The sequence below is a fragment of the Onychomys torridus genome, chromosome X (assembly GCF_903995425.1).
Source record: "Onychomys torridus chromosome X, mOncTor1.1, whole genome shotgun sequence".
NCBI classification, from domain to species: Eukaryota; Metazoa; Chordata; class Mammalia; order Rodentia; family Cricetidae; genus Onychomys; species Onychomys torridus.
In genome coordinates, this window is record NC_050466.1 from 56,349,515 (window position 1) to 56,368,365 (window position 18,851).

The 18,851-nt window shown below is 38.1% G+C and overlaps 1 protein-coding gene across 9 annotated transcripts in view; it reads left to right on the top strand.

Annotated features, from left to right (window-relative positions):
• The window catches only part of Frmpd4 (FERM and PDZ domain containing 4), a 914,754-nt gene that overhangs the window by 613,178 nt on the left and 282,725 nt on the right, over positions 1 to 18,851 (top strand). Inside the window, exon 1 of one of the 9 annotated variants that reach the window (XM_036174313.1) lies at positions 11,774 to 11,824. The exons of the other annotated variants lie outside the window; for them this stretch is intronic. The gene's annotated coding sequence lies outside the window, so the exon portion shown is untranslated. Of the gene's footprint in view, positions 1 to 11,773; positions 11,825 to 18,851 lie in introns of those variants that run through there. 9 annotated transcript variants of the gene reach the window in all.

Sequence of the window (18,851 nt, forward strand, 5' to 3'; positions counted from 1 at the left end):
GTGATGAGATGGCATTTTATATATTAGATGCCAAGTATGGTTCTGCAACCTTGGTACAATTGATGTGTAGGCAGAATAACTATTTTGATACTTGACAGGATACACATGGATGCCCTGTTCACTGTAGACCATTTAGCAACAGCCTTAGTTTCTACTCAATACATGTTAGTTACCAACCACTTCTCCAAGACATGGCAGCCAAAAAGACATGTATCTAAGAAACACTGTGCTGGGGCAATAAGTTGACAAAACAGTAGACAATGAGGGGGCAGGGAAAGTGAGGTGGAAATAAAAAGTAATACTGCTTATTATAAATGAAGGGTGACACAAATATTTGAATCTGTTCTAACAAATGTCTTCTCTTGAAATATGAAGGCTTTGCTTTCTGCTTTATGAAATAGCTCCAAGATCATTCAACAGTAAAACATTTATAAATTTTGGCAAAAAATTAAGCCAATACCTATGTACCTCATACAATAAATTTTAATACAGAATATGGAGATTTTTGGAAATGAAACTTGAAAATAATCTTTTAAATCACTTAATCGCACTTCACATTGGCTTGCTGATGAGCACTTTGTGAGTAAGTAGGAATTTAAAAATCTCATTTTTGGTCTTTTTCAAAATCCTGGATTTAGTAAATTCCTGACTACATTTTTTAAAGCAAAGGAACTGCATTGTTGTGGTATAGAGGATGGCAAAAGCCATAGCAATGATTGTAATAATGTTTCTGAAAGGAGTGTGTTAAGAGTTATGAAAATATTATTGTATCCTACATTGCCCTTTGATGTTTTAAGGCTTACCTTTTGAACTATGGTAGATGTCAGTACTGAAACATGTATTGAAACTCATCTAAACTTTCAAACACAGAAAGAGTTTGTTCTCTTGGAGCTTGTTTTCTTGTAAACAAAGTCAGAGACAGAACTAAACAGTGCAGAACAATAAACAGTCTATTTCTACTGACACAGTAAGAAGATGGATAAGATTAAACTATAAATACTACCTAGAGATTTTCACTTCCTCTTCCATGAACACAGCAGTGTCGCAGGTTACAAATGATTTCTAAAGATTTGAAAATGTAGAGAGTGAATAGACCTCTTGTTGCTAGGAAGATATTACTCTACAGAGAGGTTTGCCAAAATTCACAGTTCTGTCTTCTGAGTTAATGGACCAAAGCATGTGGACAGGCTATGCAATACAGAAACAAGTGAAAAATTGTCAGGGGGAAATCAGAGCTGGAGATATTAATGAGCTAGAGCAATCAGATGGCTCAAGAAGGATGTTCCAAGGCTGGACAGGCAGCTCAGCTATGAGGGCATACATCATATCCATAAAAGCCACATGAAGAAACTTGTCATGTAAGAGCTAGCAAAGTGTAACAGTGAACCCTGGTGCTCACTTGGTAGCCACATCAGCCTCTTTGGTGAGCTCTAGCATAATGACAGATTGTGTTTCACAAAGCCAAGTTGGATAAGAAAGACCTAACGATTGACACTGAGTGACTATGGCACACACACATATACCACACTCACACCCACCCACCCCCACAAACACACACATATTCATACAGACACAAAAGAAGCATGCTGAAGAAATCAAATTTAGTTAACTATCTTCGCAAGGCTTACCATGTTCAAAACATAAAACCCTATAAAGGTATGACATTAATCCTGTATTCAAATCCCTTATAAACTATTTAGGAAGATGACAAATATTTGAAAAGTCAAGGAACAATCAAAGATCTCGGTCATGACACAAGAAGGACCACTTGGCAATCCATCTTCGGTTGCCAGCTAAGGGATATCACCCTTACTTACATAGAAGTTTTTAAAAAGAAAATTGATAGCTTAGAAAAGAGCAGGGAAGTCTGAAGTGGGTTTTTTGAGATTAGGATAACTTTCTAATTTGGACAGATGGAGGGGACTTCCACAGTGGGCACCAAGCCTCAAGAGTATGAAAATGTTGGCACTGTGGAAATATAAGTGTGTAGGGGCAGTTTTCCCATTTGGAAAGAGGCTGAAGGTTGACATGAGTAGACCAACTCTCAAGTTCATGGTGGACAACTTCACTTCAACATTTCTCTCTTATAATCATTTTTCTTCTCCTTACAGGTGTGTTCCACCAATTCCTAAGTTTCTATTTGTATAAGCTAAATGAATTTCCAAAGGTTCTTGAGATATTGCTATTTGGGGAAAATGTGTAAATAATTAGAACTCTTTGTAACATGAAGAGAATTTTGTTTAATTTCAAATTTCATAAATACACATGAAGGGTTTTTGGTTGGCTTTTCTCAGTGGGTGAATGAACTCGTGGGTTAATGGATTCTGTGTTACCCTTGGCTTTGCTCTTAGTATAGAAAGATTTCTGTGCATTCTGACATCAATATGGAGTCACAGAACTGGGAACAGTGGTGCATGCCCTTTATCCATTATTAGGGAGGCTGAGGCAGGAGGACTTTTGCAAGTTTGAGGTCAGCTCTTTCCACATAGTGAGTTCAAGGATAAATAGAACTAAATAGCTGGATACTGAATGGAATTTTAGTGAAAATCAACCTTAACAAGAATTGACTCTTTCACACCATTGATCCTACTTATACACAAAGAATGTCTTCCTCAGTTATTCAGTTTATTTCCTTTTTCATCAATAACATTTTTACACACACATACACACACACTGAGAGAGAGAGGGGAGGGGGGACACATAAGCCTGGAACTCACTGTGTAACTGAGGCTAACTTTGAACTTACTGCAATTTAACTGCAACTATGTGAACACTGTTATTTTTTCCCAAGGAAAATACAAAATTCGTCACTCCCTGCTCTCCAAAGCATGATACTTAACTTCTTAGTTCAGCCTAAACCAAGATCTCAACAAGTATTCCTCTCTCTCTTCCTGTCTCTATCTCTTTCTCAGACTTCTTCCAAGTAGTACTTACATAGATTTAACATTCTTTATCTGTTCTGACCCTCTTCTTTACTTCTTTGCTTCTTTTATTGATTCAGTTAGGCTGGGATGGGTCCTAAAGGCACCCTTCCTCCTGAGTTATGATTTTTCACCCTGGAACTTTCTGCAATCCAATGCATATGAAAATGTACATATTTAATTCTTAGTCTAAAGTGTTGATTTTGGTGTTCTGTGTGGTTTCCCCTCAGAACTTTCTTGGCTTTTTAAAACCATTCCAAGGTCTTGTCTTTTCTGGGGATTTACTCCTTTGATGAGAATTCTGATGCCAATACCTCTTCAGCTATGCCCTCTAGCTTGCCTGTCTTTGCCTCCTTTTCTTTCCATTGTACTTGGTTTTCTGATGTTTTACAAAGAAGTATCTGAAACACAAGCACATCTTTCCTATGAGGTTAGAAATATGTCCAAGGACTTCTGAAGATGTAAGTCCTATTAGGCATTCAAAGTCCCACAGCTAATTGGTAGTTCTATGAGTTCTTTTAAAGATCATTCATCAAGATTTATTGACACTTCTCTGTCTTCTTCTTAACCTAAACCTAAAAAATAAAGGAGAGAAATAGATAACTTGACCATGTCTTTGACCTTTAGAGATTTATTATTTTGTGATTTTCCAGCCCTAAAGAGAATTAAAAGCTATTTAGATTATATTTAGGTGCATTATTTAACAGCTAAGTGCATCAGTAAGCCAATCCACAAAAGCTTGTCAGATGACCTTACAATAGAAACCACTCTGACTGTTTTAGTCAAGGTATAAAAAGTCTGTTTAAGCAGACACAGGACACCAAAGGTTTTGTGAAATGAGATATCCAAGAACAGAATATTAATGAAGCGACCTTAGGTTTTCTGTCATCCATTTTGCAATTTAGGATCAGAGAGAAAATTGTTTTACACTTCCTCCTCCCCCACTCCTGGCCGTTCATTAAACATGCTGGTCCAGTAATGAAATTTGGGCAATAGTAGATTTGTGTAGGGTTCTATGCCAGGCTCATATTGAAAAGATAGTGTTGGGAGAAAACTGAATGAGCATATCACTTGACAATTTCAAAAATGACTCAATCATTCCTAATAATGGTATGGAGAAAGCTTTCTTCTTAGTTTAGAGAAAAGGAAGCCTCAGAAGGATTGAGGATGCCTCTCAAAGAAGAGAAAGGGGTTTATCCTGACAGCCTGGTTCTAATCCAGTGCATTACATGAGGCCTTGTAGATGGCAGGTATTCAGTGCACATTTGCTTAATGAAGAGGTTACAAAACTCAGGGTTTTGATGTCGCACCCAAGGAAGGCATTTTCTCCTTCCATATGTGCCATTGGTCTCATATACAGAACTATACAGCCATTGTGGAGGAGGCAAGAAGGTGAAAGGATTAGCTTAAGGAGATTTTCTAAATGGGGATAAAAGCTATTGTTCATTTAGGCAGTTTTGGAGTCCATTCTCGGGATATCTCTCAGCTTTCTGTATGTCTTGCAAACAGAAGCTGCAACAGCCATTCTTATAAACTATCTTTACAAGGCTATTGTGTAGTAGGTAGACATGGATAGTAGAGGAATGGAGCAAAAGTGAGGATTGTTTATTGTAAAATGAAGGTCCCTCCCTAAACTAAGTTGAAGCACATTTTTGGGTCCATTAAGAAAGATTCAGCTTCTCAATATTTAGTATTCTTTTTGTTGTTGTTGTTGTTTTGTTTTGTTTTTTGAGATAGGGTTTCTCTGTAGTTTTGGAGGCTGTCCTGGAACTCGCTTTGTAGACCAGGCTGGCCTCGAACTCACAGAGATCCACCTGCCTCTGCCTCCCGAGTGCTGGGATTACAGGCATGCACCACCACCACCCAGCAATATTTAGGATTCTTATAACTCATGAGGTACAGGTGTCAACTGATGCTTCGTGCCCTTCAATGAGAATCAGGACTCTGAAAGTGGCACAAATGTTGGTATTATGACTACAGTTTTTCCATAAGCAGCAAATTCCTTTTTCTATGGCCTGGGTGTCTCATGTTTTCTGTAAGTCAGCATGAAAAGGTGGCAAACTGACATATTAGCTCATAAGTGGATCAAAGTTCAGACTGACCACAATTCTTACATATATCAGTGCTCAAAACCATGTACCTAGGACATACTGGCATTTGAACCATCTGTGATGAAGCCTAACTGTTGACTGTTACTTGGTAGTATTTCCCATGGGAACAGGCAGGCTCAACTAGAATGGACCTCCTATTATATCTGGCTAATTCCATTTTCTTTTCTGACCCTTGAAATGATAGCCAGGCTTATCCAAATAAGGGACAGGAATATTACATGTCAGCATACAAGATACTTCTGCTGGGAGCAGCTCGCCTTTTCATATTAGGGTATCTTGTCAAATTCTATGCTTTGGGTTATTTTGAAATGAAAAGTGGTCATTGAGCATTAGATATTCAAAATGCCAACTAGGCTTTTCCCAAGAAACGTTCAGAACTTTAGAATTCTAAGACTAGACAACCCAACCAAAACCAGTTCCAAAAGATCCAAAGTGTGACTCAGAACTGCCGCCCTCTGTGTAACCTTGGAATGATCACCACACTTCTCCATGCTTTCACCTTTTAACTCAACCATGCAGAAATAAGTGTCTCAAAATGTTACTGAAGGGATCTTAGAGATAAGGTTGCAAAAATACAAATACAATATGTCTACTGGGTATTTAAATTACAGATTACAACAAACATGTATCTCAACCAGGACAGGTGAAGCTAGGCTCTGATGTTTGTTTTACTTTATTGTTTGAATATGAAACATCCCTCCCTCACAGGCTCATGTGGTAAACCATTGTCCCTCTGTGGGTTGGCATTTTAGAAGGTGATGAAAACTTTGAGAAGCCTACTTAGAAACAGTAGTTCAATGCCAAGTTCTGTGCTTCCTGACCTCCATGAAAGTCTCCTCCCTGAATATGCCTTCTCTGCCCCACCCTGAATCCAGAAATGGACCTCTGGTTTCAAACTTCTGTAACCATGAGGGAAAAAATCTTACTTGCTAAGACTGTTGCTGCCAGGTACTTTAAAAAAATTTTTTTTTTGGTTTTTGCAAGACAGGATCTCTCTATGTAGCCCTCCCTGGCTGTCCTGGAACTTACTCTGTAGACCAAGCTGGCCATGAACTCAGAGATCCATGTGCCTCTGCCTTCTGAATGCTGGGATTAAATGCATGCACTGCCACCACCCAGCACTCTGTCCGGGTTTTTTGTTTTCTTTTGTTTTGTTTTGTTGTTGTTGTTGTAGTCACAATAATAGTGGCTAATTCTACCTCTTAGTATTTCTTAAGAAATCGTTGTTTTGTTCTCTCTAGTAACCCACAAAGGCAGAAACAAGGGCCCTGAGACAGTGACCCCAAAGAGGATCTATACATTCTCTTTAATGATCGCAAGTGAGAGGGTGGGTGAGTAGCAGAGGCAGAAACAATAAGGAAGGGAATCTGAGGAAACCAGGGCAGAGTGCTAATAACTGTTTTTGCTACACTGTTCTAAAACCTATAGAATACCATGTACTCTACATGGAGGAGTGCTCTGGGAGACAGGATCCTCAGTGACAAAATCAAAGAGATAGTAGCCTCCACTACTCCAAATGATAAACGTTATAAATTTGCCAATAGTTCTTTACCAGATGTTAGCATTGAGGAGATTAGATGTTGTTGCTTCTGTAGGCTATTGCATGCCTCTATAAAATCTGGGAGCTTTGCTTGAGTCCAGAGAGAATGAAGGGCAACTTCTCTTTACCACGCTACTGAAAGCACAGCTGGAAACAGCTATAAACATCTACTTTCTAGCCCTGAAGGGCATGTTGTGGGGAAACTGCAGGGCATAATTTGAAACACCATGAAATGCTACATGGCTTTGTCTAAAAATAATGGTAAGGCACTGAATGGCCTTCGACTGATGCCCAAATTGCACATTAAAAAAAATCTGTAGTATAGAGGAAGTCTCCCTAGGAGGTTCTGTATGCTGCTTGGCCTATAAAACTCTAAATATTAAAATAAAAATCATTAAATACACAACTAGAAAACAACACTTTTATTGAAATCATTTATTTTTTTTCTTTCTCTCTCCTTCAAATAATGCCTCCATACAAAGGGATTTTCTCGGCTAATAGTCACTCTCTTTCCTTTGTGCATGAGACTCTCAGTATGCAAAATGATAGGTGGATGAGGCAGGGCATTCTGCCACTGCCTTGTGCATTATTTAGACAGGAAAAGGAGCAAACTGAGAAGCTGGGCAAAGAGGAAGAGTGTTTGGCAAGATGCATGGGAGGATTTATTTTTAGGGACTGAGCATTGGGGAGAAAGGAGCTCTGGAGGAACAAATTATTGAAGGTTACTCAACTCAGTGGAGAACTATTTCTCACAGCTGCCAGGTACGAAAGCTGTCACAACTAAAGGTGGAAAGTTGTCTGCTTTTAATTGTTGTCCTCCTATTTCAAAGAAGTTCTACTTTGTGGGAGATGGTGAGATTGCTCAGTCAGTAAAGTACTTGCCTGGCAAACATGAGGATCTGAATTTGATTCCCAGAACTTACTTAAAAAGCCTGTTAAGGTGGTACATGCTTGTAATCACAGGGATGCACAGGTGGAAACAAGTGGATTCTGGGAGCTTGCCAGAGAGCCAGTCTAGGTTACTCAGTGAGCTTCAGGTTAATGGAGAGAACCTACTTCTAAAACACCAATATGGATGACACGTGAGGGAGGACACCCAAAGTTGTCCTTTGGCTTCCATATGTGTAGACATATGTGCGCACCCCCACCTACTCAAACACACACACACACACACACACACACACATATACATATGCACACATATACACGTTCCACTTATGGCAACTAATATGACACAAATTTTCTGGCTGACCAGTGTAGTTGGAGAACTTCTCTCCAGGTGCCATCAAGCCCTGTTAGTCCAACAATCCATTTGTAAAAAAAACACACAGACATTTATAATATTTAAACTGCTTGGCCATTAGCTCAGGCCTACCATTGTCTAGCTCTTACTCTTATATTTAGCCTATTTCTATTAATCTACACTTTGCCACGTGGCTCATGGCTTACCAGTACCTTATCTCTTTCTTGTCATGGCAGTGGCTGGCAGTGTCTCCCCTGCCCCAGCCTTCCAGTTCCCAGAATTCTCTTCTCTCTTGTCCTGCCTATACTTCCTGCCTGGCCACTGGCCAAATAGTATTTTATTTATACAGAGCGATATCCACAGCAGACCAGGAAACATTTCTCATTGAAATAGTTTGGGGTCATAGAGCCCCATTGTGCTCTTAGCCACAAGAGTTGGGTAGTTGGGACTTTTCAAGCATGGCATAATGAGCTTGGGCCAGAGATTTACAGCTTTCTGGAGAAGAACATGTAACCAGAGTGTCAAAAAAGGATATAGGCAAGGTAACCATATGTCACAGTTTGCTGGGACTAAATTGGTTTATGTCTGTAGTCTCAGTGAGATTATTAATAGCATCTCCTTTCAGTAGAATCATTGTCCCAGTTTAGATGATAAATGGTAATGGTAAAATATATAGTTATGTGTATGCTTAGATTTTCATATCTCCAGACTTTAGGGTGGCTCGAGTCATAGGGCCATTTGTTTCACACTGAGAACAATCTCGTTCATTTTTTCCAGTCTACCACACAGATATTATCATTTGCTATGTGTGACATGTGATATGCCCATCCTGTTAAGGGACCTCTGCTCACTGGGCACAGCATGACTATGGACACTGCTGTGGAGACAAGTGGGTCTTTGGTAGGAGAGGAAATGAACTGAGAGAACTCAATATCATGGAGAGAATCCTACAGCCAGATGTTTCCTGTGTATTTGACAAATCTAATTTTCTGTAAGCTCTTTTGTAAAGATCTTCAAGTTCAGAGTGGTCTGGAAAAAAAAACACAATGCAACACAAGCTATGGTAAGGTGTTACTTCTTTGCAGTATGAAAGAATCCAGAATTAAGTGTCTATAAGAATGTAGAGACCTTGACTCTCCAATGAAGGAAATGTAAAGTGGTACATCCATGTTAGAGAATAGTTTGGTGGGCCATTTGTCAGTGTCACACACAGAGATGCATATTAAATAGTGATGACAGTATGTATGTCCACCATCTGATGAAGGGATAAATACAATATAATATATCTATTTAGCTGAATACTGTTCAGTCACATAGAGAATGAAATTCTGGCACACATTATAGGATTTTCTTTGTCAGATATACCCAGAATTGGCAAATCAAAGAGACATAAAATAAGTTAGTGGTTTCAAGGAAGCTACTAGAAGAATATAGGGGAGTGGCTGCTGCTGAGTGAAGGGTTGTTTTTATGGCTTGATAAAATATTCTGAAAATGCAACATGGTGATGGTGACAGAACTCTCCGTGTGTACTTAAATCCCATCAAGAATGTGCACTTTAAAAATATAAATCGTATGGAGTATGAATTACATTTTAATAAATTTATAATTTATACTTATCATGCCAGCAGCACATGTAATTGTAAATTTCCTATTTAGATACATTAAGTAAAAAGAAGCAGACTCATGAATTTAATGAATCATTTTATTTAACTAAATATATTCAAAATGCTTCATTAACATACCAATTAATTTTTTTAAATTAGTAAAATATTTCATGTTCTTTTTGTTCTACCATCTCCTGAAAAGACAGTATATATTTTATGCTCTTAGCCCATCTCATTTCAGATGCTTAAATGCCACATGGGATCAGCAGCTGCTATAGTGGGCAGTGTAGGTCTAACTAATGGTTGTGAATAGCTGCAAGCTTCTGGGTCCTGTGGATATAAGAAGATTACATTTGAAGACTGAATTGGACTAAACTTTAGAATGAGCTTAGTTGAAACAGAGACAAATGAAAATGTGGTTTAATTATGTTTCGTTTATTCTTAGGGCTGGCTGATTTATGCTGTCTTACACTACTGATTGTGTTGTCAAAGTAACTATGGCATACAGATGTTTGGGGATTGTTTTAGGACAAAAGCAAGCACACATAAACTCAATCCATCCATGTTTGTTTTGATCTCCCAGATAGGGATGTTCTATTCATGTGGTCTACTTTGTAAAACTTCAGTATACCTATTATTTCTCCATTTTGTGAGAGTCAGCCTACTCTGTTCATCTTGCTACTTTGTGTGTGTGTGTGTGTGTGTGTGTGTGTGTGTGTGTGTGTGTGTGTATGTGTGCGCGTGTGCGCGCGCGCTCGCGAGTGTGGGCACGCCACATGGGGCAGATGTGGACAGCAAGACTTTTCTTCAGTCACTCTTCATCTTATTTTTTGAGACAGGGTCTCTTACTGACTTGGCTAGACTGACTATCCTGCAAACCCCAAAGGTTTTCTTGTCTCCATCTGCCTCGCAGTAGGATGATGGGTGTGTGCCATGACACCTGGATTTTTACACAAGTGCTGCATAAGTGAACTTATTTACATGGACTCTCTGGGGATCTGAACTCAGGTCTTCAGGCTTGCAGAACAAGCTTTTGACTGACTGAGCCATTAACCTGGGGCCATAATTTTGGCAGCTCTAATCTAAATTAAAAGGTCCTGATTTTTTTTTTTTCATGTTCTAATTTCCTGCCCATGTGTTGGATTTTATTTTGACCTCCAAAGCACAGCACAGAATACATCTTATCCACTTCTGTGGTATTCTGGCCATCTCTTGGCCATCCTCTGATTTCAGAGAGAAATCTTGGGGGTTTTGGTAATATTTAGGTGAACTTATAGAGATAAAGAAAATCATAAATAACCCATAGAGAAATAAGATGTTTCTTTCATAAAGCCAAAATTTTCCAAGAAGCAAAGAAAAGAAGAAATTTCTGAAAGAAAATTTCTTGCCTGACCAAAAGCACAATTATGTCTCACATTAATTTCAGTGAATCATTTTGTTTTGACAACTGAGAATAAAAGGGTTGGTAAGGTCCATGGAAAGAGGTGAATAAACAACAGCTTCATGAAGACATTTTCTTAGGAGAATAAGAAGGTAACCTGCATTGCTGCTTGCTCCCAAAAAAAGAAACATGGGGATTTGATGCTTTGTTTCTGCACTATTCATGGGTATTCTTGGTACACAAATGTGCAGCTTTATTTATGCCTCTTGCCATCCTGGATGTATTACACTCATTCTGGGTGCAATCATTGCAACCTAGTTGGACTTGGGATGTTAGGATGGGCTTCTCATGCGCTATTCTTCGTGAACTTTCTGATTACCTCTCCTAGAATCAAGCTCCTGGGCTTTTGTGGTAAGCGAGAGGCAGATGACTTAGCTCCTCTTCCAATGGGCATTGCATTAGTCATCATAGAAGTCCACTCAGAGCAACGTTTCTCAATGAGTGGCCCTTTTCTGGGCATCAGCAGCATCTCCTGGGAACTTGGTAGAAGGGAAAAATTATCAGCCCTTCCCAAAATATTCTGGATCAGAAAATATATTTTTAAGAAATCTTCTAGGTGTTCATAATGTGAGCCAATCTTGGATAATGCTGGTGTAGAGTATTTCATATCACATAGATATTACCTCCTGCCATGCTTGAGGGGCTTGAAAAATAAGCATGAATTAAAATAATGGAAAAACACCAGCTGAAAAAATTTCCAGGCATTGAAAGAGAGAAAAGATGTGTAAAACTCAATCAGGAATAATAAGTCAATTATTGAATGTCTAGGATGTAGAAGGTATTCTTTAAAGATATTCTTTCTAGTCCTTACCAACTTGAATGTCAGTGCTATGTGATCATTTACAGAGACAGACAGTGTGCCTCAAGATGTTCTACAGTGAATCCAAGGTCAATGAAACTGAATCTAATTCCATTTAGCTGGAGTGCCTAGAGAGGTAAAGTGGAATGAATATGGAAGCATTGGTGAGTGGCATGATTAGCACTGTTGTTATATAAACTATGAACACTCCCTGTTTATGGCAAGTGTTGGATGACTGGTATGTCTTTCCTGCTCTCTTAGATGATATTCAGACCCTATCCACTAAAAAGTCTTCAACAGTACATGTCAAATTTACTTAAAAGATTTTCAAACTATAATACAACAAGCAGAATAATAGAAACATCATGGAACCTTGTGTTTAATGACCTTGCTTGTCTGCAAAATGAAAATGAGAGACACTTTATCCTAAACATTGTTCAAGATTTCTTACTATTGACATAACTTGGGTCTGTGAGCTCAAGGATAAGATAAAGTGAGAGATAGAGACAGGAAATTTTCTTTTAAACTCCTTTACCTTCATGGGCTCTGGAGAAGAGACCTAATACCCTAGGCCAGTAAAGGTGTCCTATCCTAAAGAACCTGAGTCTAATACTTAATATATTATATCTAAGATATTATGTATGTATATATACTAAGTTGTAACTATAACTGCTAATCTCCAAACTCATCAAAGACCTGAGAAGGAATATAATAATACCTGAGAAATGGGAGAAGGATGCAAGCAACTTTCGGGAGTCTTGCAAGAGTAGACAGAGACAGCTAGCAGCCTGGATAGTCATGTAATGTTTCTCAGCATTGTTGGTGCATTCAAATTGGCTACAGGCCTAGGGTATCTGACAGACCATTTTCAGAAGCAGGAATTCTGAAAGACCATCTTACCCTGTCTTGACAAAGTATAGTGGTCGCTTTCCTTGTGTCCCACTTGTCCAGAAAGGACAGCATTTGTACTGTCAGCAGTTGAGGCAAGGGCAGTTCTTTGCCCAGTAGGCCATTTTGTGCCAAGAAGACAAACTTCCAAATGGAAATGTCTTAGAAGCCCAACATTTTCTCGGGATCAAATTGGTGCTGCCAGGAACAATTATGTCTCATATCAACAGAATTCTAAGTTATTTAAATGCCATATTCTCTAGGTCCATGAAGTGTTTGAAGATTACCTGTCCCTCTGACCTATGCATTTATAAATCTGGATAACCTAACTAACATAATTATAGAGATGACAAGCATAGGTGACAATAACTCTGTAACTCTTATCTACCTAAACAACCTAAGGACTAAGCTTCCTGTAAATAAGGCAAACAGTCTGTAAGCAAATGTACAGTAAAAGGACAATGACTTTAAATTGTGACAATACACAAAATATCTTTAACAGAGGTAGGAATGTATGCAATATGCAATATGATAATAATCCTAAATATATATCAGTATACTGAATATATTAAACAGAAGTAGAACATACATACAGTATGACAGATATAGATTCACATTTGTATCAATATACAAATATTTCAAATAAGAGTAAAAATATGTGTACAATATAACAAACATAGTTCTGTATTTGTATCAATATACAAATTATCTTAAATAGGAATGTAAAAAGTTTATATTTGTATCAACATATAGGAATTCATAACAGTGCAAAGGCTGCTATATTACTAAATTTGTTTACTAATGTATATGATAGTCTACCATAATATCTTATACTTATCCATTCCATTTCTTCTTTTCCCTTTTTTTGAGACATATTTTCTTTCCTTAAGGAGAATACTGAGTTTAACAGTTGCTTCCACCCCCAACCCTAGAACTATTATCCATAACCCTGAGAAATATGAAACCTTAGGGATAAGGGGTGTCATTTTCTGAGAATTGCTTCCTGCTCTTTAGGGGACAATGGTATCTATGTTGGGTATTGTGATCAGATAGTTAAATCTCAGTTAGACTAACTGTAGATTCTGAAGCTACTCTCAGAGTAATGGGTAAGATTGTCTGAAATTCTGGCAAGAAGTGTAGTATGATGATGATTACCATGGCATCATTCTGGATTGGGTAGAGTTGTTGTTTTTGGGGCCCCATTTTCCTTCTGGAGACTTCAGAGATTGCTATTGGAAAAATCTTATTTTTTATCAGAATGGAAGGTTTGGATTTAAAGATGTCATGACATGTAAGAAAGGATTCCAAGAAATCAAGAGTAAGCATGGAGAGAATTAGAATCTTGAAGATAATGGTCCCTTATAATTGGTTTCCTTCTGTCTCACACCAGAGGGCTCTTCTGATATGGGACTGAAGAATTTCTCAACCTTTTCTTTTATCAATATGCTTGGGTTTAGAGAAGGAGTTAGCCAATTTCATCTCCAAAGCCAGCTTGGTTTATAATTAAATTGGAACCACAACTATTCTAGATTGATAGAGATATAGATGTTAGACAGTGATATCTTACCCTGTGTAGATTGGTACCAATAGATTCTTTCTTTCTGCTGTAAACATCCAGATATCCAAGGCCTTATGATTTCTGGAAGATGGGTATTTCCATTATCCTGGAAAGACAAAAACAGAACCCTACCCCAACCTTTGATTGTTAAATTTTTCTTACAACCTAAAGAGATGTCACATTGGTGGATGATCTTTTACTTCTCCTCATCAAGGGTTTTCTCCTGTTCAAATCAAATTTTTATTAATTTTGTTGGTATCCATAGCTTTTCTTCTCCTGTGGAAACAAAAGCAAAACCCCTTCCCCAACATAGGACATATCCAGGTTTCCATTCTGAGGTCAACACATCTTTGAAATAAACTGGTTGGTTTAGCTCAGGAGTTTTGTCTGTCGTCCAATGTCTCTCCGCAGCTGTTGTTCCTTTCTCATCAGCATTGAGAAAATTCAAGGTTAATAAAGCACTATGCAATCTATTTCTAGGAGTCATTGTTACCTGTTGCTGTTTATTTAGCATATCCTTTAAAGTTCGATTGGATCTTTCTATGACTGCTTGGCCTGTGGGACTGTGTGGTATACCTGTAACATGCTTTATATTGTAATAAGCAAAGAACTGTCTCATTTTATTGGAGACATATGCTGGGACATTATCTGTCTTAATTTGTTCAGGTATTCCCATGATGGCCATAACTTCTAATAGGTGTGTAATCATAGAATCAGCCTTTTCAGAACTCATAGGAGTTGCCCACTGAAATCCTGAATAGGTGTCAATGGTATGGTGTACATACTTTAATCTTCCAAATTCTGCATAATGAAACACATCCATCTGCCAAATTTCATTTCTTTGTATACCTTTTGGATTGCTTCCTGCAGGTAATGGAGTTTGGTTATAGAAGGAACAAGTAGGACATTTTTTCACAATATCCTTAGCTTGTTGCCAAGTAATGGAGAAATCCTTCTTCAAACCTTTGCTATTTGCATGGTGTTTCTTAAGAAATTCTGAGGCTTCTAGCACATTACCTATTAGTAACTGATCAATCTCATCATTACCTTGTGCTAGAGGTCCTGGCAGACCTGTATGGGATCTGATATGTGTTATATATATAGGATGTTCCCTTTTTCTGATGATTTCCTGCAATTGTATGAATAATGAAGTTAATTCTGTATTATCAGGAATAAATTCAGCAGTTTCAATGTGTAAAACAACTCTCTCTGTATATTGAGAGTCAGTGACTATATTGAGGGGTTCTGTGAAGTCCATCAGTACCATAAGAACGGCATACAGTTCTGCCTTTTGTACAGAGCTGTATGGACTTTGTACCACTTTACTTAAGTCTCCTGATTTGTATCCTGCTTTCCCTGATTTATTTGCATCCGTATAGAATGTGAGGACTCCAGAAATAGGCTTGTGTCATACAATGTGAGGAAGGACCTATTCAGTCTTCTTTATGAATTCTATTCTCTTGCTTTTGGGATAATGGTTGTTAATCTCTCCCAAAAAGTTACTGCAGGCTCTCTGCCAGTATTCATTATCTTTCCATAGTGACGAAATTTCATCATTAGTTAAAGGTACTACAATTTCTGCTGGGTCCATTCCTGTCAACTGACAAAGTCTTAATTTACCTTTTTTGAATCAAATCAGAGATCTTTTCTATATAAGTCTTTAATTTCTTATTTGGTTTATGTGGTAGGAATATCCATTCCAATATAATATCTTCCCTCTGCATCAAAATACCTGTGGGGGAATGTCTGGAGGGGAATATGACAAGAATGCATTTAAGTTCTGGATCCACACAATCCACATGTGCTTCTCGAATTGTCTTTTCTACTAGAGCCAATTCCTTCTCAGCTTCAGCTGATAATTCTCTTGGACTATTTAATTCTTTGTCCCCTTCTAGAGTATTAGCCAAATTTTGTAGTCCATCTTTGGGTATTCCCATGATACCCAATAAGTTGGAAATGCTTCCTAACAACTTTTGAAAATCATTAAGAGTCTTTAATCAATCTCTCCTCAGTTGTACCTTTTAGGGTCTAATTTTTGTAACTTGATCTTATATCCTAAGTAATTAATAGAATCTCCTCTTTGTATTTTTTCAGGAGCAATTTGCAGTCCCCAGTGAGGCAAAACTTTTTTTCCTTCTTCAAACATGCTTTCTAATGTGTCTAACTTTGGATCAGCTAATAGGATATCATCCATATAGTGATAAATTATGGATTGTGGAAACATTACATGAATTATCTCCAATGGTTTTTGCACAAAGTATTGGCATAAGGTAGGGCTGTTTAACATTCCCTGTGGGAGGACCTTCCATTGATATCTCTTGACTGGCTGAGAATTGTTATAATTAGGAACTGTGAAGGCAAATTTTTCTCTATCATTTTCTTGTAAGGGTGTGGTAAAGAAACAGTCTTTTAAGTCAATAACTATTATAGACCATTCTTTGGGTAGCAGAGAGGGCAAGGACATCCCACTCTGTAGGGAGCCCATTGGCTGAATTACTTTAATGATAGCTCTCAGATCTGTCAGCATTCTCCAATTACCAGACTTTTTTTTTAATAACAAATACAGGAGAATTCCAAGGGCTGGTAGATTCTTCCATGTGTTGAGCATTTAACTGCTCTTGAACCAGCTATTCTAAAGGTTGTAGCTTCTCTTTTGTCAAAGGCCACTGTCCAACCCAGACAGGTTTATTAGTTAGCCATTTTAAAGGTAAGGCAGTTGGTACTTCTGAGAGTTCAACAGCAGTTGTGCTCTGTTTGTGTACAGCCTGAATGGTTGGTGACTGTTTTTTTTATAGCATGTTATGATATTATTCCTAGAAACATGCATTGGCCTGTATTCCTTTTCTGAGAGTGTAGGAATTTTAATCTGGGTATTCCACTGTTGTAACAGATCTCGGCCCCATAGATTTACTGCTACATTTGCTACATATGGATTCAGCCTTCCTCTCTGTCCTTCTGGCCCTATGCATTCAACCCATCTCTAACTCTGTTTTATCTGAGATAGGGTGCCAATTCCTAAAAGTTGGACATCTACCTCTTGAAGAGGCCAATTTGGATTCCATGATTTTGGTGTAATTATAGTCACATCTGCACCTATGTCTACCAGGCCCTCCAGAACCAAGCCATTAATTCGAATTCTAATCTTTGGTCTTTGTTAATTTATGGAAGTCTGCCAAAATATTTGTTTTATTGTGTTCTTTGTAAACTGTGATTCATCTATCAGAGCTGTTTTATCATCACTTGCAGTATCGGTTTTTACATTAGGCATTGGTTTATTCAGTTGTCCTGGAGAGTAATGTCTTCCACAGTGGCTGGGAATGCTCTTACCACATTTGATTTGGGGGCCTGCAAGAGGCCCCCTGAGGTGTTTCCTGCTAGTAAAGGGTTGCCTCATATATCTATTTTTGATCTGCACTCACTGGTCCAATATCGGCCTTTGCCACATCTTCTACATAATCCAGGAGGTGGTTGGGGTCTTCTGTTTAGGCTATTCCTAGAAGGAGTATTACTTCTAGGATTACCCCCATGTACAGTTTTTACTTATATGACCTGGTGTACCACATTTAAAACATTTGGTACCACGGGGCCTTCTTTCACCTCTGGGATTTGTCTCTCCTATCCAAGCCTCATTACTGTAGTTAAGAGATTCAACACTATTAGTATACTGAATCCATTCTTCCAAAGGAGCTGATCTGATCTTTAATGGTGTAAGTATTCTTTTGCATTCTGCATTAGCCTTGTCGAATGCCAAGGACTCAGTTAATACTTTTCTTAATTCTTTATCTGATACAGCTTTTGTTATAGCTGTGTTCAGCCTTTGTAAAAAATCAGTGAAGTGCTCATGTGGTCCCTGAAATATCTTTGTGTATACCTCAGTTGCTTTTCCAGGTTCTGGAATTTTTCCCAAGCATTTAGAGCTGCTGTATGGCATAGGGATATTGTATGCTCATCATAAATGGCTTGTACATTCCTGTCAGCAAAACATCCCTCACCAAGTATTTGACCTTGGGAGATCTCAAAACCTCTGAGTTTACCTTGTTGTTCTAAATTTCTTGCCTCTTCTCTCAACCAGCTTTTCTACTGTAATTGCTGGCTATATTCTAGAACAGCTGAAATTAACTGATGCCAGTCATCTGGAATGATTCTATGTGAGGTAGACCACGAATTTAACATCTGTTTTACATATGTGGAGTGTATCCCATATGTAACTACTGCTTCCTTTATATTTTTAAAGTCCCTTGTTGAAATTGGTTGTAATGTATATGTCATATATGGCTCAGGGTGTGTGTCATCTGCTGGCTTCTCATGGATGATAACAGGATAAGCCATTGTATGAGAGCCATTTGGGAATGTTACAACCTGTATGGTTTTGCCCTTCTGCTTATTAGGTCCCTTGTCATGTTTATTGAGAGTTTCCTCCAGGGCTTGTAAACGAGCACCTAGGGTCTGTTCCAGGGAGTAAACCTCCTCTCTTGTAAGGGATTCCAGATTTTTCATGGAATCATGGAAGTTTTTATGTTCTTCTGAAACACATGATTCCATGGACCTTATCTTATCAAGTAATGATAATTTTTCTTCCTTATATATTGTCTGAGTAGCTACAACTTCACTCTGGAGAGTTAGTGTTCTATCCATTAAATACTCATATTTATTATCAATAAAAGCAATTTTGGGTACAAGCTTGTTTTGTAAATTCTGGTTAGCAGATTCCAGAGAGAGAATCTTTTTATGTAAGTCCTGGCCAG